The sequence below is a fragment of the Myodes glareolus genome, chromosome 1, assembly GCF_982192425.1.
Source record: "Myodes glareolus chromosome 1, mMyoGla1.1, whole genome shotgun sequence".
NCBI classification, from domain to species: Eukaryota; Metazoa; Chordata; class Mammalia; order Rodentia; family Cricetidae; genus Myodes; species Myodes glareolus.
In genome coordinates this window covers 71,877,970-71,905,957 of record NC_142026.1, presented here as the reverse complement: position 1 = coordinate 71,905,957, position 27,988 = coordinate 71,877,970, and the positions used below count along the sequence as shown (strand labels likewise).

The window sequence follows — 27,988 nt, the reverse complement described above, 5'->3', positions numbered from 1 at the left end:
CTGTTTGTTCAACATAAACTTTATAGTTTGATTTGATCTTTCTATAACTGCTTTCTATAACTGCTTGACCTGTAGGATTGTATGGTATACCTGTAACATGCTTAATATTGTAATATTAAGCAAAAAACCGTTTCATTTTCCTAGAAACATAAGCTGGACCATTATCCATCTTTATTTGTGCAGGTATATCCAGGATGGCCATAACTTCTAATAAATGAGTGATTACTGAATCAGTTTTTTCTGAGCTTAAAGCAGTTGCCCATTGGAAACCTGAGTACGTGTCAATGGTGTGGTGTACATATTTTAATTTGCCAAATTCTGCTAAGTGGAACACATCCATCTGCCATATTTCATTCTTTTGAGTATCCTTTGGATTAGTCCCTGCAGGCAGTGGTGTTTGGTTATAAAAGAACAAGTAGGGCATTTCTTTACAGTCTCCTTAGCTTGTTGCCATGTAATAGAAAACTCTTTCTTCAAGTCTTTGCTATTAACGTGATATTTTTTATGAAATTCAGATGCCTTCAGCACACTACCAATCAATAATTGATCAATATCTGCATTACCTTGTGCTAGAGGGCCTGGAAGACCCGTATGGGATCGGATGTGTGTTATATACATAGGGCAAAGCCTGTTTCTGATCACGTCTTGTACCTGGATAAACAATGAGGTCAGTTCTGTATCATCAGGTATAAATTCAGCAGTTTTAATATGCAAGAAAACTCTTTCTGTATATTGTGAGTCAGTAACTATATTAAGAGGTTCTTTAAAATCCCTAAGCACCATAAGAATGGCATATAATTCACCTTCTGGACAGAATCATAAGGACTTTGTTCCACTTTACTCAATTATTCTGATTTGTAACCCACCTTCCCTGATTTATTAGCATCAGTATAAAATGTACGGGCTCTGGTTATTGGAGCATCATGGATGATTCGAGGAAGAATCCAAGAAGTAATCTTTATAAAGTTAAGTCTCTTGCTTTTTGGATAATTGTTATTAATTTCTCCCAGAAAATTAGCACAAGCTCTTTGCCATGGTTCATTGTCTTCCCGTAATTTTTTTTATCTCATCAGCAGTGAAAGGCACTATAATTTCTGCTGAGTCTATGCCTGATAATTGACAAAGTCTCAATTTTCTTTTTATAATCAATTCAGAGACTTTTTCCAAATAAGTTTTTAATTTTTTACTTGGTTTATGTGGCAAAAAGATCCATTCCAAGACAATATCATCTCTTTGCATCAAGATTCCAGTGGGAGAAATTCTGGAAGGCAATATGATGAGAATACAACTAAACTTTGGATTTACCCTGTCCACATGTATGTTCTGTAATTTTTCTTCAACCATTGTCAGTTCTTTTTCTGCTTCAGCTGTTAATTCTCTGGGACTGTTTAAGTCTTTATCACCATCCAAGGTCTTGTTTAAATGAATTATTAGATCAGGTGTTATCCCAACAGCCAGTCATAGGCTGGACATGTCTCCTAATAATCTTTGAAAATCATTAAGAGTCTGTAACTGGTCTCTCCTGATTTGTGCCTTTTGTGTCTTAATTTTTTGTAAACCTATTTTATAACCTAGATAATTAACAGAATCTCCTCTCTGAATTTTTCAGGAGCAATTTGCAATGCCCATTTAGGTAAAACTATCTTTACTTCTTCAAACAGCCTTTCTAAGGTATCTATGTTTGCATCAGACAACAGGACATCTTCCATGTAATGGTAAATGATTGACTTGGAAATTGATTGCATAATATTTCCAATGGTTGGCTTACAAAATATTGACACAGAGTGGGAGAGTTCAATATTCCTTGTGGGAGGACGGTTCACTGGTACCTCCTTGTAGGCTGAGAGTTATTCTAAGTAGGCACTGTGAAGGCAAACTTTTCTCTATCTTTTTCTTGTAAAGGTATAGTGAAGAAACAATCTTTTAGATCAATAACTATAAGAGGCCATCCCTTTGGTAACAGGGAGGGCAGGGGAATTCCAGATTGCAGAGGACCCATAGGTTGAATAACCTTGTTGATAGCCCTAAGATCTGTCACCATTCTCCATTTACCAGATTTTTTTCTTAACAACAAATGCAAGAGAATTCCAAGGGCTCGTAGATTCTTCTATATGTCGAGCATCTAATTGCTCTTGTACCAGCTGTTCTAAAGCCTGCAACTTTTCCTCAGCTAAAGGCCATTGCTTAGTCCATATTGGTTCCTCAGTCAACCATTTTAGAGACATGGCTGTTGGTACCTCTGAAGGGTCATCAATTGTTTTGTGTTCTTGTACAGCTCTACGAGCTGGTTTCTGCCATCTGTAATATCTTTTAATATTTTCCTCAGAAATATAGACTCTAGAAGCAGCAGGAATGTTAATTTGGGTTTTCCATTGCTGCAATAGTTCATGGCCCCATAAATTCACTGCAATATTGGCTACATATGACCTTAATTTTCCTATTTGTCCTTCTGGCCCTATGCATTTAACCCATCTCACACTTTGTCTTACTTGAGATAGAGCTCCAATTCCCAGGAAATGAATATCTACCTCCTGAAGAGGCCAATGCGGATGCCAAGATTCTGGAGTAATGATACTTACATCTGCACCTGTGTCCAATAAGCCAGTAATAAATTTGCCATGTACACACACTCTTAGCTTTGGTCTTTGTTCATTTATAGAAGTCTGCCAAATATGCGTTTACTTTGTCCTCTTAGATTTCTTGATTCATTTACCACATTTAACTCATCCTTCAGGTCATTATTGCTTTTAACAGCAGGCATGGGGCTTTCTAATTTCCCTGAAGAGGCACGTTCTCTGCAGTGACCAGAAATGACTGAACCACATTTGCCATGGGGGCCTGCGAGAGGCCCCTCATTGCATTTTCCGATGGTAACCAGTTGCCTTGTTTATCTCTTGTTGATCTACACTCATTCGTCCAATGTCTTTCTTTTCCACATCTCCTACATAAACCTGAAGGCTGAGTCCTCCTATTCCTGTTATTCCTAGAAGAGGCATTATTCCTGGAATTCCATTGTCTGCAGTCCCTTTTCATATGTTTCATTTTACCACAATGAAAGCATTTGGTAATGTGATGTCTCCTTTTACCTTTGGAAATTGCTTCTTCTACCCGTTCTTCAATGCCATAGTCAAATATTTCAACATTCATTGTATGCAATACCCTTTCATCCAAGGGTGCTGATCTAATCTTTAAAGGCCCCAGGATCCTTTTGCATTCTACATTGGCATTCTCATAAGCCAAAGACTCAATTACTATATTTCTTGCTTCTGGATCAGGTATCCCTATTTGTACAGCCTTAGTTAATCTTTGTAAAAAGTCACTCAAGGGTTCTCTCTGACCCTGTTTGGCCCTGATAAACGATTCTACTCTCTGATCTGGGTCTTGAACCCTGTCCCAAGCCTTTAAAGCTGCTGTGGTACATATGGATAAAATGTGTTCATCATAAAGAGCTTGTTTCTGAGGATCAGAGTAAAGTCTTTCACCTAGAATTTGATCTAGAGAAATCTCAATTCCTTTTGCTGATTCTTGCTGTTGTAAAAGTCTGGCCTCTTGTTTGAATAGGCATTTGAAATGCCACAAAGGTCCGTTCTCTAGGACAGCTGGAGTCAATTGATTCCAGTCTTGTGACATTGCTCTGTTCTAAGAGCCCATGTTTTGAGCATCTCTCTAACAAAGGACGAATGTAGTCCATAATTAACAATTGCTTGTTTAAATTCTTTCAAATCACTCATATGTACAGGCTCCCATGTATGTTCTTTAATGATCTTAGGGTTTTTGGAGCTGGTTATCTTTTCTGATGTTATTACTGGAAAGGTAGGTAGAACTCTGGGTAAACCGAAAGTTTTTGGAGTTAAATTTTGCCTTCCTACCTTTTGCTCATGTTCATCAGAGTCTATGATTTCTTCAATCTTTTAAAATCTGTTCACCATCACCTTCTGTAAGTCCTGAATCTCCTGTCCAGTATTATGCTCCAAAGCCTTCATTGAGGATTCTAAGGTATGGAGTTTGTCCATTAGAGATACCATCTGCTCCTTGGACATAATCCTCATGGCATGTACTGTGCCTTCTTGCATGGAAATCCTGTCAATTAATCTATCATACCCTTTTGATAAAGTCCAGTTTTCACATTCAATGGTTTTAATCCTCTCAGCTAATGTTTCAACACTTACAGTCATGGACTGGAGGCTACGAGCCATATTAGTTGTTCCCTCCTCCAGAGCAGTGAAACTCTCTTTTAAAGAAATAATATTAGACTGCACCTTCTCAAAATTTTGGTCAGTCAACCGAGTCATATCAGACAAAGATCTAGTCTCCTCCTTGAGGACTCCAAACTCTTTTTTTGAGGAGGTTGGTGTCAGTCTGAGTTGTCCTTAAGGTTTGAACCTCTGCCTTTAGCATTCTGGATTCAGTCTGTAAGGTTTGCATTATCCTCAAAAGACTGCCAAACACCAAAAAAAGATAAGCCCCAGAAATAACCAAGTAAGAGGAATATCAGAAACATCTTGCAAGATCTCATCCATAGTGTAATTAAAAAGGCTATGGAAACCTTAAACAGTAATGTTGTCTGACATTTTCAATCAAAAGAATCTTACTTGTATTTATTTTACCTGTAATTACAGATGCCTGCCAGTCAGTGGCGGGGTGTACCTGAATCCATGTGGCAGGGGAGTCAGACCCGGAAGAAAATTCTGAAATATATATACTCAAATCCAGACATTAAATTCACAGACTGTACACTGTGTGGGTTACAGCCAGGAAGCGCAGTTGGGGTGGGGGTGGTGTTAGGCATGCCTGCTAGTCATGCTGGGCCAATAAGCCACGGTCTTGATCGAGTTAGTGCAAAAGCAGTTCCCCGCCCCAAAGAACAGAGCTGGGAGCTGGGGCCCATAGCGAATGCTGTGGAGCAGGTGCGCGTGGGGACTGGGCTCTGTTCATTCATTCTGCGGTGGTAGCACGAACTGGGAAGTTCAAGTGGGCTGGGATGGGCTAGTCAGGGTGCGGCGCGGCGTGTGAGAAGCACACTACCCTGCGGAGCACGCAGGGTGCGGCCTGCGCAGCTGCTTCTGAGTGGAGCTGAAAAGCTGCACGGTCGGGAGCCAAAATGTGGTGGGTGTGTTCGACTGATAATTAACCAGACCAAATGAATACAAAAGATTTAGCTTTTAATAAATGGGGGGAAACGTACAAGATCAGAGATCCTACAAACATCAGATGAGCCGGGAACCAAAGAGACAGAAGAAGTGGCAAGGCACTTTGATCTTTTATTTGTTTTGTGTGACTTGAGGGGGCCACACCTTAAGCAGAATGTAATTGGCTGAGATTTCCTATCAGGAAGTAGTCTACAAGACATGGGCACAGGAGACCACTTCCTAGATAGAACCCCAGTAGCACAGACAATAAGAGCAACAATGAATAAATGGGACCTACTAAACTGAGAAGCTTCTGTAAAGCAAATGACACTGTCATTAAGATAAAAAGGCAACCTACTGATTGCTAGAAGATCTTCACCAATCCCTCATCAGACAAAGGTCTGATCTCCAAAATATACAAAGAACTCAAGAAACTAGACACTAAAACTCTAATTAACCCAATTAAAAAATGGGGTACTGAACTGAACAGAGAATTCTCAACAGAAGAACTTCGAATGGCCAGAAGACACTTAAGGTCATGCTCAGCCTCATTAGTGATCAGGGAAATGCAAATCAAAACAACTTTGAGATACCATCTTACACCTGTCAGAATAGCTAAAATCAAAAACACCAATGATAGCCTATGCTGTTGAGGATGTGGAGTAAGGTGATCACTCATTCATTGTTGGTGGGAATGCAAACTTTTGCAGCCACTTTGGAAATCAGTGTGGTGGTTTCTCAGGAAACTGGGAGTCAACCTACCTCAGAACTTTTGGAGAATCTTCCCTTCTCTTTTTGTCGGGGATGTGTGTGTGTGTGTGTGTGTGTGTGTGTGTGTGTGTGTGTGTGTGTTTGTGTGTGTTTGTATAAGTATTGAGTGTGTATAGATGTGTGTGTGTCATAGCACACATGCAGAAGTCAGTGGACAAACTTGGTGTTTACCCTCACCTTTTACTTTTTTTAACTGAAAATTTATTTTTCTCTCCTCCTGACCACGTTTCCCACTCCTTCCAGCTCCACCAATCTCTCCTCTCTCCCAGTCCCATTCCCCCTTGGTTTCCACTTCAGAAATGAACAGGCCTCTGAGAGACTACAACCAAAAAGGATGAAACAAGATACAACAAGATAAGGCAAAAGCCCTCTCATCAAGGCTGGACAAACCAACACAAAAGGAGAAAAAGAGTCTTAAGAGCAGGCAAAAGGGCCAGTGACACATTCACTCCCACTGTTAGGAGTCCCGTGAACACACTTAAGCTAACAGCCATAAAACATACATAGAGGGCCTGGTGCAGATCTGTACAGGCCCTGGGCTTGCTGCTTCAGTCTCTGTGAGCCCATATGAGCCCTGTTTAGTTGATTTGGTCTACCATGTTCTCCAGGTTTCATCCTCTCCTTTTGACTTCTACAATCTTTCCTCCCTATTTTCTGTGAGGCTCCCAAATCTCAGAGAGGAGGGACTCATTAGAGACTTCCAATTTAGCCTTTATCCCTTCATAATGTCTGGTTGTGGGTCTCTGTACCCATTCCCATTTGTTGCCAAAGGAAGCCTCTATGATGATTACTGAACAAGGCACTGTAGCAGAATATCATTAGTGATCATTTCATTGATTTTATTTTGCTAGTTGTGTATGGTTTTACCTTAAGTCTCTGAGCTATCCAGTGCCTGGTTCCTGGCCATTCAGGTAATGAAGGGCATGGGCCTAAGGTTAAGCCAGCCATTGGTGGGCCACTCCCACAAGTTCTGCACAACCATTGCCCCAGCACATATTGCAGATTGGACAGATCATAGGTCAAGGTTTTTGTGGCTGGTGTCCAGGTTTCTCTTTACATAGCCTGCAGAGTACCTCCTCACACCAATGATACCAGAACATGGGGGTGAAGGTCCTTGTACGCACCAGCTTGACCCCTCTGTTTAAATGAGCTGTGTGGATGTTGACTGTGGCAATGAGACCTTGCTGTCAGTTTTCAGAGATGAACATTCTGTCCTAGCATCAGCCTGGGTTGTTTAGGGATCATCACAGGTTCAACAGCTCAACCAAATACAACACAGTCCCACCACTGGAAGCCTTGACTGGCTACAAAAGGTTTTCTAATCAAATGGACCTAAGAAACAAGCGGGTGTAACTATCCTTATATCTAACAAAATAGATTTCAAACTAAAATCAATCAGAAGAGATGGAGAAGGACACTTTATCCTCATAGCAGGAACAATCCATCAAGATGTAGTCTCAACCCTGAACATCTATACCCCTAATACAAGAGCACCCACATATGTAAAAGAAACATTATTTAAACTTAAATTGCACATCAACCCCCCCACACACACTATAGTAGGAGACTTCAACAGTCCACTCTCGCCAATAGACAGGTCAACCAGACAGAAACTTAACAGAGAAATAAGAGAACTAACAGATGTCATGAATCAAATGGACTTAACAGACATCTATAGAACATTCAACCCAAACACAAAAGAATATACTTTCTTCTCAGAACCTCATGGAACCTTCTGTAACATTGATCACATACTCAATAACAAAGAAAACCTCCACAGATATAAAAAAATTAAAGTAACCCCCTGTGTCTTATTGGATCACCAGAGATTAAAGTTAGAATTTAACAATAAAGCTCAGAAAGCCTACAAACTCATGGAAATTGAACAGTGAACTACTGAACCACCCTTTTGCCAAGGAAAAAAATGAAGAAATTAAAGACTTCCTAGAATTCAATAAAAATTAAGGCACAATGTACCCAAACCTATGGGACACTATGAAAGTAATGCTAAGAGGAAAGTTCATAGCACTAAGCGCCCACATAAAGAAAATGGAGGAAACTCACAATGACTTAACAGCACACCTTAAAATTTCTAGGACAAAAAGAGCAGACTCACACAGGAAGAGTAGAAGAAAGAAAGTAATCAAATTGAGGACTGAAATAAACAAAATAGAAACAAAGAAAAAAGTACAAAGAATTAATGAAACAAAGAGTTGGTTCTTTGACAAGCTCAACAAGATAGACAAGCCCTTATCCAAACTAATCAAAAGACAGACAGACAGACAGACAAACAGACAGAGAGAGAGAGAGAGAGAGAGAGAGAGAGAGAGAGAGAGAGAATATCTGAATTAACAAAATCAGTAATGTAAATAGGGATATAACAACAGACACTGAGGAAATCCAGAAATCCAGAGAATCATTAGGTCATACTACAAAAGCCCATACTCTACAAAATTGGGAAATGTAAAGGAAATGGACATATTTCAAGACAGATCACATATACCTAAATTAAATCAAGACCAGGTGAGCAATTCAAATAGACCTATAAACTGCAAGAAAATAGAAGCTGTCATCAAAAACCTTCCATCCAAAAAAAAAAAAATCCCAGGACCAGATGGTTTTAGTGAAGAATTCTGCCACAACTTCCAAGAAGAGCTAATATTTAAACTCCTCAACGATTTCCACATAATAGAAACAGAAGAGTCATTGCCAAACTCTTTTTAAATTTTTGTTATTTATTTATTATCCAAACTCGTTTATGAAGCTACAGTTACCCTGATACCAAAACCACACAAAGACCCAACCAAGAAAGAGAATTGCAGACTACTCTCACTCATGAACATGGATGCAAAATTACTCAATAAAATACTGGCAAACGGAATCCAAGTATACATCAAAAAAATCATCCACCATGATCAAGTTGGTTTTATCCTAGAGATGCAGGACTGGTTCAACATAGGCAAATCAATCAGTGTAAACCATCATATAAATAAATTGAGGTTTCATGGAGCCTGCACACAGCAAGCTGGTGCTTTTGTCTGCGAGGTCGCTGGCCAGCAAGTGGTCCGGATCCCGTACCAGAAGATCCTTCAGAGAGGTGAGTGTGTTCCTGACTGCCCAGCAGACACTGCGGAAAGGGAGCACAGACACCCCTAAACCCTCTAAACTTTCTGGCCATCTAGTGGGGTCTTCTCTACTGGCTGCTGCCTCTCTCTTCCTATCCCATCCCAACTTGCTCCCAGGCACCCCTTCCCCTCTGTGGGGTCATAAGATCCCCCAACTCAGCCTGTTTTGAGGCTGAGGCTCTGGGAAAAAAGTGGGGAGTGCAAATGTGCAGGAGTTCCTTTGTTTCACTGACCCTGCACACAGCAAGCCCAGACTTTTGTCTGTGGGGTTCCTGGCCAGCGGGTGGCCCTGATCCTGTAATAGAAGATCCATTGGAGAGCATTTGAAGGAAGAGATGGGCAGGTGTCAGTGTAAGAATTCCACCAACAATCTGAAAAACAAGATGATAACACCAAAATCCAGTGAACATACAACAGGAAGACTTGAACACCCTAATCCAGAAGAAGTAGAAAAAAAATAGACATTATGAAAGTGATAGAGTCCCTTAAATGGGATGGGAAAAACTCCCTTAAAGAAATGAATGGGAAGAATAACAAAAAGCTTAAAGAAACGAATAAATCCCTAAAAGATACCTAAGGAAACCAAGAAAAAACAATCAAACAGATAATGGAAACAGTTCAAGACTTGAAAACTGAAATGGAGGCAATGAAGAAAACACAAACTGAGGGACAGCTAAATATAAAAAATCTGGGTAAATGAAAAGGAACTACAGAGACAAGCATAACCAAGAGATAGAAGAAAGAATCTCAGATGCTGAAGACACTAAAGAGAAAATAAATGAACTGATCAAAGAAAACAGCAAATCCAACAAATCCTCATCACAAAACATTCAGGAAATCTGGGACACCAAAAAAAGACCAAACCTAAGAATAATATGGGTAGAACAAGGAGAGGAATTACAGGTCAAAAGCCCAGAAAATATATTCAACAAAATTATAGAAGAAAACTTTCCCAACCCAAAGAAGGATATTCCTATGAATGTTAAAGAAGCATACAGAACACCAAATGGCCTGGATTAAAAAAAAATTCCCCGGGGCAATAAACTCCCCCAGCTCAGTTGCCTTGCGTGCTGGGACTAGGCTGTAAGTACAACCCGACAAGAGTCAGTTCCTGTGTTTCAATAGCCTGCCTGAGGAAAGGTAGGCCCTGTGTCAGCTCAGCGAGATTCCTGGCCAACAAGGGGCACTGATCCTCTATCAGAAGATCCATCGGAGGGGTAAGTTTGCTTCTGACACATGGCAGAAGCCCGGGAAGGAGGAGCTCAGACATTCTCCAAACCCCTTGAATCCCTGGTCACTCTGCAGGGGTGGATCCACCCTGATAAGCCCTCTCACCTCCTATCCCATCCCAGCTTTCACCCAGGAACCCCATTTTTTTTTAAATTTTTTTAACTTTAATTATGTATACAATATTCTGTCTGTGTGTATGCCTGCAGGCCAGAAGAGGGCACCAGACCCCATTACAGATAGTTGTGAACCACCATGTGGTTGCTGGGAATTGAACTCAGGACCTTTGGAAGAACAGGCAATGCTCTTAACCTCTGAGCCATCTCTCCAGCCCAGGAACCCCATTTTTTAAGATAAGTACCATATACCAAAGTTGAACCAAGACCAGGTGAACAATCTAAATAGACCTGTTTGTCGCGAAGAATTAGAAGCTGTTATCAAAAATCTCCCTAGCAAAAAAAGCCCAGGACCAGATGGTTTCAATGCAGAATTCTACCAGAACTTCCAGGAAGAGCTAATACCTATACTCCTTAATGTATTCCACAATATAGAAACAGAAGTGTCATTGCCAAACTCCTTTTATGGAGCTACAGTTACCCTGATACCAAAACCACACAAAGACACAACCAAGAAAGAGAATTATAGGTCAATCTCCCTCATGAACATCGGCACAAAAATTCTCAACAAAATACTGGCAAACTGAATCCAAGAACACATTAGAAAAATTATCCATTGTGATCAAGTAGGCTTCATCCCAGAGAGGCAAGGTTGGTTCAACATACACAAATCTATCAATGTAATCCATCATATAAATAAACTGAAGGAAAAAAACCATATGATCATTTCCTTAGATGCTGGAAAAGCATTTGACAAAATTCAACACCCCTTTATGATAAAGGTCTTGGAGAACTTGGGGATACATAGATTATACCTAAATACAATAAAAGCTATTTACAGCAAGCCAACAACTAACATAAAATTGAATGGAGAGAATCTCAAAGCCATTCAACTAAAATCAGGAACACGACAAGGTTGTCAACTCTCACCATACCTCTTCAATATAGTGCTTGAAGTTCTAGCAATAGCAATAAGACAACATAAGGGGATGAAGGGGATTCAATTGGAAAGGAAGAAGTTAAACTTAGGTTATTTGCAGATGATATGATAGTATACAAAAGAGACCCCCAAAAACTCTACCAAAGAACTCCTACAGCTGATAAACACCTTTAGTAATGTGGCAGGGTACGAGATCAACTCCAGAAAATCAGTTGCCCTCCTATACACAAAGGATAAAGAAGCAGGGAGGGAAATCAGAGAAACTTACCTTTCACGATAGCCACAAATAGCATAAAATATCTTGGGTAACTCTAACCAAGGTGATGAAAGACCTATTTGACAAGAACTTTAAGTCTTTGAAGAAAGAAATTGAGGAGGATACCAGAAAATGGAAAGATCTCGCTTGCTCTTGCATTGGGAGGATCAACATAGTAAAAATGGCAATTCTACCAAAAGAAATCTATAGAGTCAATGCAATCCCCATCAAAATCACACCAAAATTCTTCACTGACCTTGAGAGAACAATAATCAACTTTATATGGAAAAAACAAAAATCCAGGATAGCCAAAACAATCTTATCCAATAAAGAAACTTCTGGAGGCATTACCATCCCTGACTTCAAACTCTTTTACAGAGTTGCAGTATTGAAACCAGCTTGGTATTGGCATAAGAACAGAGAAGTCGACCTATGGAATCGAATAGAAGACCTAGATATTAACCCACAAACCTATGAACACCTAATTTTCGACAAGGGAGCTAAAGGTATACAATGGAAGAAGGATAGCATCTTTAACAAATGGTGCTGTCATAACTGGATGTCAATCAGTAGAAGAATGAAAGTAGATCCATATCTATCACCAATGCCAAAACTCTAGTCCAAATGGATTAACGACCTCAACATTAATCTGACCACTTTGAACCTGATAGAAGAGAAAATGAGAAGTAGTCTCCAAGATATAGGCACAAGAGACCACTTCCTAGATAGAACCCCAGTAGCACAGGCAATAAGAGAAACAATGAATAAATGGGACCTCCTAAACTGAGAAGCTTCTGTAAAGCAAAGGATACTGTCATCAAGACAAAAAGGCTACCTTCTGACTGGGAGAAGATCTTCATCAACCCCTCATCAGACAAAGGTCTGACCTCCAAAATATACAAAGAACTCAAGACACTAGACACTAAAACTCTAATCAACCCAATTAAAAAACATGGGATACTGAACTGAACAGAAAATTCTCAACAGAACTTCAAATGGCCAAAAGGCACTTAAGGTCATGCTCAACCTCCTTAGCGATCAGGGAAATGCAAATCAAAACCACTTTGAGATATCATCTTACACCTGTCAGAATAGCTAAACTCAAAAACACCAATGATAGCCTATGCTGGAGAGGATGTGTAGTGAGGGGAACACTCACCCATTGTTGGTAGGAATGCAAACTTGTGAAGCCACTGTGGAAATCAGTGTGGTGGTTTCTCTGGACACTGGGAGTCAACCTCCCTCAGGACCCAGCAATTCCACTCTTGGGAATATACCCAAGATCTGCCCTATCATACTACAAAAGCATTTGTTCAACTATGTTCATAGCATCACTATTTGCAATAGCCAGAACCTGGAAACAACCTAGGTGCCTCTCAATAGAAGAATGGTTAAAGAAGGTGTGGAATATATACACATTGGAGTTTTACTCAGCGTTAAAAATCAATGACATCTTGAATTTTGCATGCAAATGGATGGAAATAGAAAATTCTTTATTGAGTGAGGTAACTCAGACCCAAAAAGAGGAATATGGTTGTACTCACTCATAAGTGGATTCTAGGCATAATTAATGGACCTTGAGCCTATAATTCTTGATCCTAGAGAAGCTAAATAAGAAGGTGAACCCAAAGAAAATCATATGGTTATCCTCCTGGATACTGGAAGTAGACAAGATTGCCAGGCAAAACTTCGGTGCACGGGGGTTGGGGGGGTGGAAGTAAGGGAGATGGTTAGAGAGAAGGGAGAGGGGGAGGATTGGGGATAACTTGGGGGAATGGGATGGGGGGAGGGAGGAAGGATGGTTATGGGAGCAGGGAGGTATATATCTCAACTAAGGGAGCCATTTTAGGGTTTTCATGAGACTTGATTCTAGAGGAGTTCCCAGTCCCAAAGAGAGGTCCCCAGATTGTTCCCTGGGCAGCAAAGGAAAGGGTGCCTGAACTGGCCTTGGCCCATAACCATACTGATGAACATTTTACATATCACCATAGAACCTTCATCTGGCGATGGATGGAGACAGAGACAGAGACACACATTGGAACACTGGACTTAACTCCCTAGGTCCCAATGAGAAGCAGAAGGGGGGAGAATGTGAGCAAGGAAGGCAGGATCAGAGGGAACCCTTATCTGACGATGGATGGAGATAGAGATGGAGACCCACATTGGAGCACTGAACTGAGCTCCCAAGGTCCAAATGAGGAGCAGAAGGAAGGAGAACATGAAAAAGGATGTCAGGACCGCGAGGAGTGCGTTCACCCACTGATACATGGGGACTGATCTAATGAGAGCTCACCAAGGCCAGCTGGACTGAGACTGAACCAGCATGTGATCAAACCGGATTCTCTGAATGTGAATGACATGGGGGCTGTCTGAGAAGCCATTGATAATGGCATTGGGACTTGTTTTGTCTGCATGTACTGGCTTTTGGGGATCCTAGTCTGTTTGGATGTTCACCCTCCTAGACCTAGAGGGAGAGGGGAAGAACTTGAACTTCCCACAGGGCAGGAAACCCTGACTGCTCTTAGGACTGGAAAGGGAGGAGGAGAGGGTGTTTGGGAGTGGGAGGGTATTGGGAGGAGGGGAGGAAGTGGAAATTTTTATAAATTAGTAAAAAATAAGATACCAAATAAAATCTCAATAACAAGAATATAATACATCATTTTTAATTGTTTGCCAGTAGGGTCTCATCCACATGCTCCCAGACATTACAGCCAATGTTATAGATTACCCTCCACAATCTTCATAGCGAGATTCTATTGCTAAAGATACCTGTGATGGTTTGAATGATAATGGTCCACATGTGCTCATTTATTTAAATGTTTAGAGAGTGGCACTATTTTAAAGGATTAAGAGGTGTGATTTTGTTGGAGTAGGTGTGGCCTTGTTGGAGAAAGTGTGTTACTGTGGGGTGGGCTTTAAAGTTTCAAAAGCCAATCCCATCTTCTCCTGATGCCTATGGATCTGGATGTAGAATCTTCAACTTCTCCTCTAGCATCATGTCTACCTGCATACCACCATGCTTCCCACCATGATGACAAAGGGACTCAGCATCTGAAACTGTAAGTCTTGCCAATAAAATGCTTTCTTTTACAAGACTTGCAATGATTATGGTGTCTCTTCATGGCAACTGAGCAGTGACCAAGACAATACAACATAATTGTATCATAGAACATGGAGACATATAGTTGGTACTCAACCAGAAGCTTCACCTTACTGGATAACATTCTTTTTGTTGTTGTTTTTCAAGACAGGCCTTCTCTATAACCTTGGTGCCTGCCCTGGAGCTCACTCTGTAGACCAGGCTGGCTAAAAACTCACAGAGATCCACCTGTCTCTGCCTCCCGAGTGCTGGGATTAAAGGTGTGCGCCATCACTGCCCAGCTCTGCTGGAAGAGCCTATACACACGAGCAGAGGAGAAATGTAATCACCAGTCTCACACAGCTACACCCCTTGCAAGCTAGAATAATCACCTATCTGGTAAGATATACCCAGTGGTGCAATAGTGACACAAATGTTATAGGAGTAACCAGGGATTTTTTATTATTAGATTTAAGTCGATGGATACCTAACACTGATAATGAAGGCTAGGAACCCAAGGCTATATAGATCATGGCCCTAGAGGGAAAGCCCCTAGAATTTATCTGCTAGATGAACACAGCACCAAAATGAATACTAATGACATATTGCTATACCCATAAATCAGAGCATCACTCGGTTTGTTGCACAGTCAGGGAACACAGAGACCCACTTCTGGGAGAAGTTTGGAGAAGGGAAAGAGTATGACTAAACTATATTAAACGAAATTCTCAAAGAAAAAATAAAAAACATTGTTCTTAGAAAAGAACGAATACAAATAAGTTGATAGAATTCAAAGAAAGCATGACTGAGAATGGTATAACTTTAGAGATAAGCAGATCACATTCCAAGAAAGCCTGCATCAGTTCTTGTTATGAAAATAGAATTCAATAATGAATGGAAAATTTAAACTGAAATGAAGCTGGAAATGAAAAATACATAATTGGTGAAATAAAATGTTCAATAGAAAGCCTCACCAACAGAATGGGCTATGTGAAGATAGATCATTGGGGTTTGAAAACAAGATAACGGGATTGGATTTCTCACAAAAAAAAAAGAGTTAAAAAATTCATAAATGGAACATGAAGGACCTTTAGGAGACCTGGAAAGGCCAAATCAGTGAGTTTAGATTAAGGAGGGATTTTAATTCAAATGCATAGAAAATATTTTCAATAAAATCATAGAAGAAAACTTCCCAGATCCTGAGAAAGAGACATCCAAATAGGCACAAAAGGCACAGAGATCATGCAAATAGACAGGGAATTAGGTGGTGAATAGTCTTTTCTTTTTTTTTTAATTCCGCTCCTCCTCCCAACACCCTCCCACTCCCCCCACTCACTCTCTTCCTCCCTCTTCATCCCTAAGGGCAGTCAGGGTTTCCTGCCCTGTGGGAAGTTCAAGTTCCTCCCCCCTCCCTCCAGGTCCAGGAAGGTGAGTGTCCAAACAGACTGGATCCCCAAAATCCAGTATATGCAGAGGAAACAAGCCCCAGTGTCATTGACAATGGCTTTTCAGAAAGACTCCGGGCCAGCCACATTCAGAGAATCCGGCCACATTCAGAGAATCTGGTTGATTCAAGTCCTCGTTCAGTCCCAGTCCAAATGGCCTTGGTAAGCTCTCATTAGATCCGTCCCCTTGTATCAGTGGGTGATAGCATCCCTCGCAGTCCTGATTTCCTTTTTCATTTTCTTCGTCCTTCTGCTCCTCATTTGGTCCTTGGGATGCTCAGTCCGGTGCTCCAATGTGGGTCTCCATCTGTATCGCCATCCATCGCCAGATGAAGGATCTATGGTGATAAGCAAAATATTCATCAGTATGGTTATGGGCCAAGGCCGGTTCAGGCACCCTCTCCTCTGTCCAGAGAACAATCTGGGGATCTCTCCTTGGCCTGGGATCCCATATATAATCAAGTCTACTGTAAACCCTAATATGACTCCCTTAGTTGAAATATATTCTTCCCTGATCCCATATTCATCCTTCCTCCCTCCCCCCAATCCCGGTCCACCGAGCTTTCCCCATTCCTCCCCTACTCCCTTCTCTCTAACCGTCTCCCCTTCCAACAACCCTCCCACCCCCACCCCCATGCACCCGAGGTTACCTGGGACTCTTGTCTATTTCCTACCTCCTGGCGGATAGCTAAATAATCTTCATCAGGTTCATCTTCTTATTTAGCTTCTCTAGGAATGCAAACTTGTGCAGCCACTGTGGAAATCAGTGTGGCAGTTTCTCAGGTAACTGGGAGTCAACCTCCCTCAGGACCCAGCAATTCCACTCTTGGGAATATACCCTAGAGATTCCCTAACATACTACAAAAGCATTTGTTCAACTATGTTCATAGCAGCACTATTTGTAATAGCCAGAACCTGGAAGCAGCCTAGGTGCCCCTCAATAGAAGAATGGTTAAAAAAGGTGTGGAACATATACACATTAGAGTTTTACTCAGCGGTAAAAAAACAATGACATCTTGAATTTTGCATGCAAATGGATGGAAATAGAAAATGCTTTACTGAGTGAGGTAAGCCAGACCCAAAAAGAGGAACACGGTATGTATTCACTCATAAGTGGATTCTAACCATAATTAAAGGTCTTTGAGCCTATAATTCGAGATCCTAGTGAATAGTCTTTTCTTCCTGACTGTGAACCCATTGTGACCAGATGTTCAAGCTCCTGTTTCCTTAAGGTCCCACCATAAGATTGTGCCCTTTTTTTGAGCCAAAAGTAACCCACCCACTCTTCCTTCCTTCCATCCTTACTTACCTCCATGAATTTCTTCTGCCAGGGTACCTTATTACAGCAATAGGAATAATAAATAAGACAGTCAACAATGCACTTAAGCCCCAGGACCCAAGTTCAAATCCCCAGCACCTATGTAAAAATAGGCAGGGCAATATAAACCTGTCACACTATTAGTAGCAGTGTGTAGAGCTAGGAGGAGTCCTGTCTATCTGAATCCATGAGCTCCAGGTTCAGGAAGAGGCATGTTACAAAAAAAAATAAAGTGGAAAAATTATTAAGGAAGACGCCTGATGCTGACCTCTGACCTGCACACACACACACACACATACACAAGCACATGCACACGCACGCATGCATATTCCCTCCCTGCAAATTCAAATGCACACAGTCATGCATGTCCCCTTCCTTGAACATGCATACACATATGCATAAACAACCCCTCCCCTGTATATGCACACACACATGCATGCATGTGCCCTCCTCTGCACATGCACGCACGCACACACACACACACACACACACACACACACACACACACACATGCACGCACATCCTCTCTTCTGGACACATGTGTGAGCACACACAAATACATACACACATTCAAAGAATAAAATAGAAGTTAATGGAGCTAAAACACCCTAACAATACAATAACAAAGACTGTGGAGATCAATAGAAGCTTCAACTAGCACACTAGTGGTACCAGGGAATTGGAGTTTTCTGTAGATTTTCAGTCTTGACATTAAAAGAATTTTAAAATGGACTTGTAAGAAAGCTTCAGGGCACTTTATTAAAGTTTGGGAGAAACAGAGGAAAAGGAAACTATAAAGTTTACAGCTGATAGAAGGAGGAAGATGGAAAGAAAGAAAATAATGCCTTCTGCATTATGGTCCAAGAAAGCAAGCTGGTTATTCAATGAAAGTCTGTAAAGAGCTGGATGCTCATAAGAGAACACTGACAAAGCCCAGATGCAGGCACACCTAAGATTTTGGTCAATTTCTGGAAAAGAGGTAGAAAGGAATAAGGGGACAATGGGCTTTCTGAAGTAGAACTCAGAAAAGCAGGCAGGCTTACCAGTGCCGATCTGTAAGCCACATACTGAAACAGAGGCTCTTGGATACGCGTAAATACATTATCTCATTAAGGGGATAATTATTCCTACAATATCCTTAACATGTGTTCAGGTGTATCAGCTTTTCTGTGTGGTCATCTTGGGCCCAGGTGATTGACAAGCCAAGGTGGACAAAATCTTAAGAAGGAGACAGTAGTATGACTTTGTGATCATTAGTTTGAGGCAATACAGAGTGTTACACATCCACCTGTTGCAGAGAGTGGGCCTGATTGTTTGTCCTGGCTGCACCGCTAGCTTAGCCCGAAAATAACCACACAGAAACTGTACTAATTAAATCACTGCTTGACCCATTAGATTTAGTTTCTTATTGGCTAATTATTACATCTCAATTTAACCCATTTCTATTAATCTGTGTATCGTCACATGGCAGTGACTTACTGGGAAAGATTCAGCGTATCTGTCTCTGATGGCTCCATGGTGACACTCCCCCTACTCTGCCTTTCTTCCTCTCAACATTCAGTTCTGTCTTCCCTGCCTACCAAGGTTCTGTCCTATCAACTAAGCCAAGACAGTTTCTTTATTAAGCAGTGAAAGCAACACAAAGACAGAAGTACCTCCTACCATCCACCCATGATCAGAGGTAGAGCTAGGTTCTATTCTTGTGACCAAGAAGTAGATTAATTGACCTCAACAAACCCCTAACGTCACCACTATCCATCATTTCTTGTGATACTTTAAAACTTAAGGAGTGGCAAAGTTATGCTTCCCTTTATTATGTTACCAGGGAAATGGAAAGTGAGGGTCCAAATCTAATCTTAAGAAGGACTCTATCCTCCACGGCCTCCAAACCTAATGCCTGTCTAGCTATCCAACTTCCATGCTTATAACACCAATGCTAAAGGACTTTTGCCTCAATCTGGAGAACTGCTAAAATCCGAAGGCTAATGTTATATTAACAGATAGAACTGGGGGAGGGTGGCAGAAAAGCAAGAAAGAAATGTAAAGTCATCTGGGGCAACAGTTAAAGAGGTTACTCAAGATAATGATTAATTGAAGGGCAGGTCCCCTTGGCTCAAACCCCAGTGACTGACTAATTGCCATGAACAGAAGCAGGTGAAATGATCAGGGTAATAAAGAGAAATTCTTGGAAAGCTTTGATCCATAACTATGGAATCATTAACAGAATCTAAGGGAGAAGTAGAGATTTATGACAACCTGTTCACAAGTTGAAAGATGAGGGGCTCACAATCTAAAGTTCAGGGTCACAGGTCTGAAAAATAAAGAAATTTTTCATCTTAAACAAGAGGGCACCAAAATGGATGGAACCAGATGTAACTATATTAGGTGAAATGAGCCAGACTAAGGAATACAAACACTGCATGTTTTCTCAAATAAGCCCACGGGGCAGGGCACCCTGACTACTCTTAGGACTAAAGAGGGAGGGGAAGGTAGGGAGGGAGAGGGAAAAGGGAGGCGGGAAGGAGGTGGAAATTTTTAATAAATAAAAAAAAACTTTTAAAAAAAGGAGAGACTTTACTCTTGGAATCAAATCAAAGACCTGGATATTAATCCACAAACCTATGAACACCTGATTTTTGACAAAGGAGCTAAAATTATACAATGAAAGAAAGTATCTTTAACAATGGTGCTTGCAAAACTTGATGGAAAATAGTAGAAAAATGAAAATACATGTCCACAAACCCAGCCTTACAGAAAGAACTAGAAGGAAAACCTCAACTCAAGGAAACTAACTACACCCACAACCACACAGACATCTGATAACTCCCATCAGCATAACCAAAAGAAGGGAATCACACAAACACTACTACCAAAAATAACCAGAGTTAACAACCACTGGCCACGAATATTGCTTAATATCAACGGACTCAATTTACCTATAATAAGACACAGCTACTGAGGATATCTGGAGTGCTGAGTGAGTAGCCACCAAGCAGACTGGTTCCAGAGAATGAATTTCAGGCCCCCTCCAATTCCCTAAAATTTTCTGGTCATCCAGCAGGACATGTTCCTGGATACTGGCTTTCTATCCTTACCCTATCCCATCTTACCCCCAAGAATTCCTTTCAATCTGCAGGGTCCATGGATCTCCCAATTCAGTCTGCTTCAGGAATGAGGGTCTGGGGAGCCAGTGGTGAGTGGTCCTGCCATGGACTTCTTTGTACCACACAACCCTGGACTCCAAACCTGCAATTTTGTCTGTGAGGTCCTTAGAGCCCTGCTCCTATACTGAGGGAATCCATCTGGAGTGGTAAGTGGCCACCTGGCTGGACGGTTCCCAGGGAACAAAGTACAGGCCCACTCCAATTCCCTAAACTTTTCTGGCATCCAGTGGGGCATCATCCCGGCTACTGGCTTTTTTTATTTACCCCATCCCATCTTGCCCCAAGCACTACTTTCCATCTGTGGGGTCCTTAGATCTACCAGCACAACCTGCTTCAGGACTGGAAATAATCAAATTGAAGGCTGAAATCAACAAAATAGAAACACAGAAAACAATCCAAAGAATCAATGAAACAAAGAGCTGGTTCTTTGAGAAAATCAACAGTATTGATAAACCCCAATACAAACTAATCAAAAGGTGGAGAGAGAACATTCAAATTAACAAGGTCAGAAATGAAAAGGGGCACATAACAACAGACATTGAGGAAATTCAGAGAATCATTAGGTCTTACTACAAAAACCTGAATGCCACAAAATTGGAAAATGTAAAAGAAATGGACATTTTTTAGATAAGTACCATATACCAAAATTAAATCAAGAGCAGGTGAATTATTTAATTAGACCTATAAACCACAAGGAATTAGAAGCTGTCATCAAAAACCTCCCAACCAAAAAAAGCCCAGGACCGAATGGTTTTAGTGCAGAATTCTATCAACCTTAGAAGAGCTAATACCTATATCCCTTAATGTGTTTTACATAATAGAAACAGAAGAGTCATTACCAAACTCTTTTTATGAATCTACAGTCACCCTGACTCCAAAACCACACAATGACCCAAACAAGAAAGAGATATGTATCTATTTTCATTCTTCTACAGGTTGACATCCAGTCATGCCAGCACCATTTGTTAAAGATGCTTTCTTTCTTCCATTGTGTACCTTTAGCTCCTTTGTCAAAAATCAATTGTTAGTAGGTTTGTGAATTAATAACCAGGTCTTCAGTTTGATTCCATTGGTCAACATCTCTGTTTTTATGCCAATACCAAGCTGTTTTCATTACTGTAGCTCTGTAATAGAGTTTAAAGTCAGGGATGGTAATGCCTCAGAAAGTTCCTCTATTGTATAGGATTTTTTGGCTCTCCTGTTTTTTTTTTTTTTTTTGGTTTTCCTTATAAAGTTGATTATTGTTCTCTCAAGGTCTGTAAAGAATTTTGTTGGGATTTTGATGGGGATTGCATTGAATCTATAGATTGCCTTTCATAGAATTGCCATTTTTACTATGTTGATCCTACAAATTCAAGAGCATGGGAAATCTTTCCATTTTCTGGTATCCTCTTCAATTTATTTCTTCAAAGCCTTAAAGTTCTTGTCAAATTGGTATTTTGCTTTCTTGGTTAGAGTTACCTCAAGATACTTTATGCTATTTGTGGCTATTGTGAAAGATGTTTCTCTGATTTCCCTTTCTGCTTCTTTATCCTTTGTGTATAGGAGGGCTACTGATTTTTTGAGTTGATCTTGTATTCTGCCACATCAATGAAGGTATTTATCAACTGTAGGAGTTTTTGGTAGAGTTTTTGGGGTCACTTATGTACACTATCATATCATCTGCAAATAACAAAAGTTTGACTACTTCGTTTTCAATTTGAATCACTTTTATTTCCTTATGTTGTGTTATTGCTATTTCTAGAACGTCAAGCACTATGTTGAAGAGATAGAGTGGACAACCTTGACTTGTTCCTGATTTTAGTGGAATCGCTTTGAGTTTCTCTCCATTTAATTTGATGTTACCTGTCTGCTTGCTCTATATTGATTTTATTATGTTTAGATATGAACCTTGTATCCCTCTCTCTCCAAGGCCTTTACCATAAAGGGGTGTTGAATTTTGTCAAATGCCTTTTCAGCATCTAGTGAAATGATCATATGGTTTTTTTCTTTCAGTTTATTTATATGATGGATTACATTGATAGGTTTTTGCATGTTGAACCAGTCCTGCTTCTCTGGGATGAAGCCTACCTGATCATAATGGATTATATTTTTGATGTGTTCTTGGATTTGGTTTGCCAGTATTTTATTGAGAATTTTTGCATCGATATTCATGAGTAAAATTGGCCTGTAATTCTCTTTCTTCGTTGAGTCTTTGTGTGGTTTTTGTATCAGGGTAACTGTAACTTCATAAAAATAGTCATACTGGGAAGATAATGATAATGGCACTGGGACTTGTCTCTACTGTGTGTACTGGCTTTTTGAGATCCTAGTCTATTTGGATACACACCTTACTAAGCCTGTATGGAGCTGGGAGGGCCTTGGACTTCTCACAGGACAGGGTACCCTGCCCTCCCTTAGCACTGGAAGGAAAAAAGGGAGGGTGTGGAGGGGAGCAGGAGAGAAATGGGAGGAGGGGAGGAAGTGGGAAAGTTTTGAATGGTATTATTTATAAAGCAATAAAAATTTTAAATAGGCGGGGGCAAGGTTGAATGAGCTCTGACTCAAGAGCAGATATGCCCTTCCTTGGGTCATTTTGAAAAATTGGAGGGTGGAGGTTCCCAGTCGCTGGACAGGCTATTTATCCTGGATAGGTGCCTTTTAGAGCCTGGAGAGGTGGTACCAGCACTGATGTGGTACCACCTGGAGCTTGGGGAGGTGGCTTTGCCAAATTGAGGGATGATGTGTTCCAGAAGTACTTGAGCCATCACATTTGCTGTTTTCTGGAGGTCGGGAGTATCCGTCCATCTATCCTGAAAAGGTGTCAACAGGAATTAGGAGACAACTGAGCACTTTATGAGTGAGCATGTGGATGAAGCACACCTGCCAGTCCTTGCTTCGTTGGTGTCCTCGAAGCTGAGGCAGAGGGGCTGCTGTGGGTTGGCCTTGGCACACATCTGGCAGGAAGAGTGAACCTGTAAAATATGGGCTTGAAGATGGGGAAGTCGAGGAAGGCTCTAGAGACTGATTCTAGTTTCCAACAGGCCAGATTTCTTTCTTTTAAAGTCTCATCAATGAGTTTATTTCCTCTATAGTATCTTCAGTGACTGAGATTCTTTCTTCTATCTCTTGTATTCTGTTGGCTATACTTATCTCTGTAGTTCCTGTTTGTTTACCAAGATGTTCCATATCAAGCTATCCCTCAGTTTGTGTTCGCTTTATTGTCTCCATTTCAGTCTTCAAGTCTTGAACTGTTTCCTTTACCTGTTTGATTGCTTTCTTGGTTTTTTTTGGGGGGGGGAGTATCTTTGAGGGATTTATTAATTTCTTCTAACTTTTTGTTTGTATTCTCTTCCATTTCTTTAAAGGAGTTTTTCACACTCTGTTTAATTTTCATAATGTTACATTTAAAGTCAATTTCTTCTACTTCCGTGTTAGGGTGTTCAAGTCTTCATGTTGCGTATTCACTGGATTCTGGTGTTATCACATTGCTTTTCAGGTTGTTGGAGGAATTCTTGCAATGGCTCCTACTCATCTCTTTCTTCAAATGAGGCCAGAAGAGTCTTGGTGTCTTGGACCAATCTTTGCTGTGGCTGACTGAGTACTTGGGAGTTTTTCTTGGTCTGCCCTCTCTTAGGTCCCCTCAGCATTGGAGCAGGCTGTGTTCGAGGATTCCAAGGACCTCACAGGTATAAGGAGGGCAAGGGGGTAGGGTGGGTTAGGGCCAAGCCCAGCAGCAGTGGCACTCCCAGCTGGATGACCAGAACAGCTAGGGAGTTATGGAGGGGCCTCTATGTTCTTGCCCACTGAATGAGCATGTGATCAAACTGGACTCTCTGAATGTGGCTGTCAATGGGGGCTGACTGAGAAGTCAATGATAATGGCACTGGGTTTGATTCTACTGCATGTACTGGCTTTTTGGGAACCTAGTCTGTTTGGATGCACACCTTACTAGGCCTGAATGGAGCTGGGAGGGCCTCGGACTTCCCACAGGGCAGGGTACCCTGCCCTCTCTGAGTACTAGAAGGGGGCAGGGAAGGGTGAGTGGGGGAGCAGGAGGGAACTGGGAAGAGGGGAGGAGGTGGAAAATTTGAATGGTATTATTTATAAAGCAATAAAAATAAATAAATAAAATGGAATCTAGGCCACCCTGTAGTATAAAAAGGCCTCATCAACATGACTTTTATGTTGATTGTAGAACAATGCTTTCTATTTGCATCTTCATTTCCATTTCATGTTACCTAGTTTTCTCTCTTTTTTAATTTTTGTATTTATTTTACATACTGGCCAGTTTCCACTCCCACTTCCTCCCTTCCACAGTCCCCCATCCACTCCTCAGAAAGCTCAGGCATCCTATGGGAGTCAACAAAGCCTGGCATATGAAATTGAAAGTCTCTCACCTTAGAGAATGGGTTCCAAAGAGCCAGCTCATGTGCCAGGGACATATCCTGGTCCCATTGCCAGGGGCCCCACAAACAGAACAAGGTACACAACTGTCACCCACTTGCAGAAGACCTAGTTCAGTCCCATGCAGGCTCCCTAGCTATCAGTCTAGAGTCTGTGAGCTCCCATGAGCTCAGGTCAGCTCTCTCTGTGGGCTTCGCCATTATGATCTTGACTGTACCCCCTTGCTCATATAATCCCTTCGCCTTCTCTTCAACTGGACTCCCAGAGCTCAGCCCAGTGCTTTGCTGTGGATCTCTGCATCTGCTTCCATCAGTTGCTGGATAAAGGCTCTATGATAATAGTTAGGGTAGTCACCAATCTGATTACAGGAGAAGCCCAGTTCAGGGCACCCTCTCTACTATTGCTAGGCACCTTATCTAGGGTCATTTTTATGGATTCCTGGGAATTTCCCTGGCACCAAATTTCTCCCTAACCCAATAATGACTCCTTCTATCAAGATATCTCTTTCATTGCTCTCCAATTTCATCCCTCCCCAACTCAACCATCCCATTCCCTCTTGTTCTCATCCCCCACCCCTCTCCTCTACTGCGCCCTCACCCCTAGTTTATCCAGGAGATATCATTTAATTTCCCTTCCCAGTACAATTCATATGTCTCTCCTAGGGTCCTGTTTGTTACCTAGCTTCTCTGGAGCTGTAGAATGTAGTTTGGTTAATCCTTTGCTTTACACCTAATATTCACTTATAGGTGAGTACATACCATGTTTTTCTTTCTAGGTCTGAGTTACCTCACTCAGGATGATTTGTTCTAGTTCTATCCATTTGCCTGCAAATTTCATGGTGTCATTGGTTTTTTTTTACCAATGAGTAATATTCCATTGTGTAAATGTACCACATTTTTTAATCCATTCTTCAGTTGAGGGGTTGTTTCCAGGTTCTGGATATTACAAATAATGCAGCTATGAACATAGTAGAGCAAGTGTCTTAGTGGTATGATTGAGTATCCTTTGGGTACATACCCAAGAGCATTATTGCTGGGTCTTAAGGTAGATTGATTCCCAATTTTCTGAAACACCACCATACTGATTTTCAAAGTGGTTGTACAAGTAAGTTTGTACTTCAACCATCAGAGAAGGAGTGTTCCCCTTATTCTACATCCTCTCCAACTTAAACTGTCATCAGTGTTTTATGACCTTACAGGCCAGATTTTTTGATACAGTAGAACTCTTTCCCCAGGAACATGCAGGTATCTGTAAAACAGCTAGAGCAGATTTATATTTTGGTGTCATAGAAAAGGCTACGGCTTTGAGTTAAAAGAAGTGAACATTTCTCCTAGGGCCTAGTTTTAGCATGATGAAACACACCTTTAAGTCTATACTTAGAGGGCAATCAGAGGAAATTTACTGAGAAAAAGATTGAGTGAGCAAAGGAGGATGAGGAAAGGAGGAGCATGGGAATAGAAACAGAGTTGAACGTGCCTACAGGCTTCAATGCTTACCTGTTTCAGAGTAGGAGGAGTTGGATTTTAGCAGGGCTTTGCCGTGTGTGGCTGGAGATGATACAGTGAGTCAGAGAAGCCTCTCTGCAGTCCTAAAAAGCTAGGACCACAGAAATTTAAGAACTTTTGGAAACTGTTTGCAGTTGGTGCTCTATTGGTTTATCAAAATTCCATTTATCAGTGCCAAAATTCTGAAGCCTGTTTATCTTTTACTTTGAAGCCTGTGAACAAGGCAGACTTGTCTGTATTTTTAATAAGAAATTTAACTAATAAATTAATGAACTGCCAAAGTGGTTATAGCCTTGGGGGATCAGGAGGAAAGCTGTTAAACTAATAAACCTGTCTGTAAAAGAGTCATCAAACACCATCAGATCTGAAAAGGACACATTTTACCTGAGTAAGCAGAAGTGAGACAGTTTACTGGATACCTAGGCAGCTACCCCAGGTTCTTCTGTGGTCATTAGGGACAGGGGTCCCAGAGTGTCCATCTTCAGAGCCAGGCCCAGAAGATCTGACAGACTTTTTGTGAAACAGGAATATGGATACCAGCTTACCTTGTCTTGGCAAAGCAGGGCAATCAATTCCCCAGAGTCCTGTTTGTCCACAGTCCAGACAGGGTCTCAGCAGCAATTAAGGTACAAGGCAGTGTATCTGCTCTGTTGCTTGCTTTGCTACATTTAAATCAAGCTCCAGGTGGATATTCTTCTGCGGCCATCCATGTTCCCTGGAGGAGATACAGGGTGCTGCCAGGAGCTGGAATGTTTCTATCATTAGAAACCTTTTTATTAAATGCTATATTCTCAGATCTCTGAAGCATTTGAGGATCAGAGGATCATTGTCTATTATGTATAAGCAGTCTAGTATCTCTAGAAGGCAAAACCCAGTTTTCACATTATAAACAATTTAGTGTTTCTAAAATCAATACCAAAGATTTAGTCTGATCTTACAAAATCTGGCTACCAGCAAGAGACATCCCTGAACATGAATGCATGGAGGTACAGTTTTAATACCTTATTAAACCAGCATTGTTTTAAATCCTGTCTTTCATAAACCTTGTTTTTAGGACAGGGCAGGGAATATCATACAGAAACCCACCCTAATCCAAAATATCTTGGAGACCTGATATCTCCTTGTTGGGCCCAATCCATTTGGTCACCTTTATTTAAGATGGTGCCAAAGTCATATGACCACCCTGTTCTCCATCCATAGTCAAAAGGGTGGCTGCCACGTGGCCATACTTAATTAAAATGGTGGCAGACCATGTGTTGTTTTCCAGAGCCATTCCAATTTGGAGTTACAAGTGTTAACTTCTTTTTTTTTTATTATTTTTTAAATTTTTTTCAACTGTCTGAAATTTATTAAATTATAAAAGTTTCCATTTCTGCCCCTCCTCTCAACACCCTCCCACTCCCCACACTCCCCCTCCTCCTCCCTCTCCATCCCAAAAGCAGTCAGGGTTTCCTGCCTTGTGGGAAGTTGAAGTTCCTCCCCCCTCCCTCCAGGTCCAGGAAGGTGAGTATCCAAACAGACTGGATC

At 41.1% G+C, this 27,988-nt stretch overlaps 1 protein-coding gene and 1 long non-coding RNA gene across 8 annotated transcripts in view; one reads left to right on the top strand and one right to left on the bottom strand.

Moving 5' to 3' along the window:
- Positions 1-8,735: 8,735 nt before the first annotated feature.
- LOC146895955 (sulfotransferase 2A6-like) overlaps positions 8,736-27,988 on the top strand; it is a 58,994-nt gene continuing 39,741 nt past the window's right edge. For 2 of the 7 annotated variants that reach the window (XM_087909326.1, XM_087909329.1), the window contains exons 1-2: positions 8,736-8,997; positions 24,049-24,238. The gene's annotated coding sequence lies outside the window, so the exon portion shown is untranslated. The remainder of the gene's footprint in view (positions 8,998-24,048; positions 24,239-27,988) is intronic. The other 5 variants (XM_087909310.1, XM_087909303.1, XM_087909323.1 and 2 more) reach the window with 3 other exon arrangements.
- Positions 14,176-20,732, bottom strand: LOC148123452 (uncharacterized). The gene is made up of 4 exons (XR_015738626.1): positions 20,517-20,732; positions 17,398-17,424; positions 16,739-16,842; positions 14,176-16,426 (listed from the first exon to the last, which is right to left on the bottom strand). It is a non-coding gene; the product is annotated as an uncharacterized LOC148123452 (long non-coding RNA).